This window comes from Alexandromys fortis, unplaced genomic scaffold, assembly GCF_014885135.2.
Source record: "Alexandromys fortis isolate MF-2015 unplaced genomic scaffold, M_Fortis_MF-2015_v1.1 scaffold_470, whole genome shotgun sequence".
In the NCBI taxonomy this organism is placed as follows: Eukaryota; Metazoa; Chordata; class Mammalia; order Rodentia; family Cricetidae; genus Alexandromys; species Alexandromys fortis.
The window spans coordinates 126,726-128,445 of record NW_026068412.1 but is presented as its reverse complement, the minus strand read 5'-3'; positions in this window follow the sequence as shown (position 1 = coordinate 128,445).

Sequence of the window (1,720 nt, the reverse complement as noted above, 5' to 3'; positions counted from 1 at the left end):
ACAGCTCTAGCTCTACTCTTGAAATTTCCACCAACCACAAGGGGCTTCTTCAGCATCCAGAACAGTCTTGGTAGTGCCTGAGCGCTGCAGTGTTTCTGTTGTTTTCATTAGCTGTGAAAATCTGGAGGCCCAGGTATCAAAGGGGTGCCTCCTAGACTATTCCCCTGCCTGAAGACACTGGCCTGCCTCCAGAAATGGCTGTGAAGTGGTGAGCACCATTGCTCAGGTGGTAGGGCACTTTTCTATTATACACAAAAGGCTGGGTTAGATCCCCCACACTGATTGTACCAGGTAACATCCCAGCAGTCATGAGGTAGAGGCAGGAGCCTCCACCACACAGTTCAGTGTTTTTCAGCCTTCCCAGTGATGTGACCTTTGATATACTTCCTCAAGCTGTGCTGCCCCGGTCTGAAATTATTCCGTTGCTACTTTATAACTGAAATTTCACTAATATAATGAATTATAGTATAAATATCTGTGGTTTTAATCAGCTTGGATATGAACCCAGGTAGAGAATCCCAGAAATAGTAAATTCAAGGCCAATGTGAAATAATATAAGAACCTGTCTGAAACCCAAAACCAAACCAAAGATGTTCCCTCCGCTACCCAAAGACAGAGACCTCCCCCTCAGGTAACTTCAGGCCCTCTGACACAAGATAAATGGGGTTATTTTCTCTAGTGCCCTCAGGCTTCACTGCTCTGAGATTCAGAACCTCCCACACCATTGGTTGTGTCCAAGACCCAGATTCTTCTGCTCCTCAGTGACCACAGAATGGCAGGACAGTTGTCCTCTGTAGGATTGCCTTAAGAGAATGACATGGGGGAAAGATTGGTCAAGGCTTTCCATAAGGCCTAAATGTTGTTTCTGTCTCTGATACCCTGAAGTGAACTCAGACGTTGCATCACTCCTGACCTCTGCTTGGTGTCCCCAGGGAGTCACTGGGGAACCATGGGGACATATTCCAGCCTGCCATTTTCCACTGCATGGTGAACGCTCCCCATGATCTAGAGGGAAGAGAGCAGAGATGCCCAAACCCTAAGCTCTCCAGGGACACCTACCCCAGGATTTAGGGGGCAGATGCCAGACAAGTCTCCATTCGGGATCTTATTATCTATTAGTGTTTCCTTTGCTTTCCCTTGCATACAACACTGAAGGGTGAAGCTACTGGTGGCCTCCAGGAGAACAGGTGCCATGCCCACAGGATGCCACCTGATCTCCTTCACCATCAGTGCTGCCATCAGGAGCTGCACTAAGGCAGCTGTGGTCCAACTGCCAATGGGCAAGGGGTTGACATCCACTGGGCATTGACCCATGGCTTCCATCTGTACCTGGAAATTTGGGGCTTAAAGCAGTGTGACACCACACTTGATTTAAAAAGCTGGGATTAAGTGTGAAAAGTTGGAAATTGCTTTTTTATTAAGAAGCAATATATTTTAAACAATAGTGAACATAAACAATGGATAAACTTGGAAAATTATGGAAGTAATAACAAGAATAAATAACATCAAGATAGCAAAACCAAAACCAAATGAACCATAAACAAAAATCTAAAACAAAAATAAAGCTATTTAACATTTGTCACTGCATTTTGATAGTGCCTACTACACAATAGTGAACATAAACAATGGATAAACTTGGAAAATTATGGTACTAATAACAAGAATAACATCAAAATAGTAAAACTACAACCAAATGAACCACAAACAAATATCTAAAACA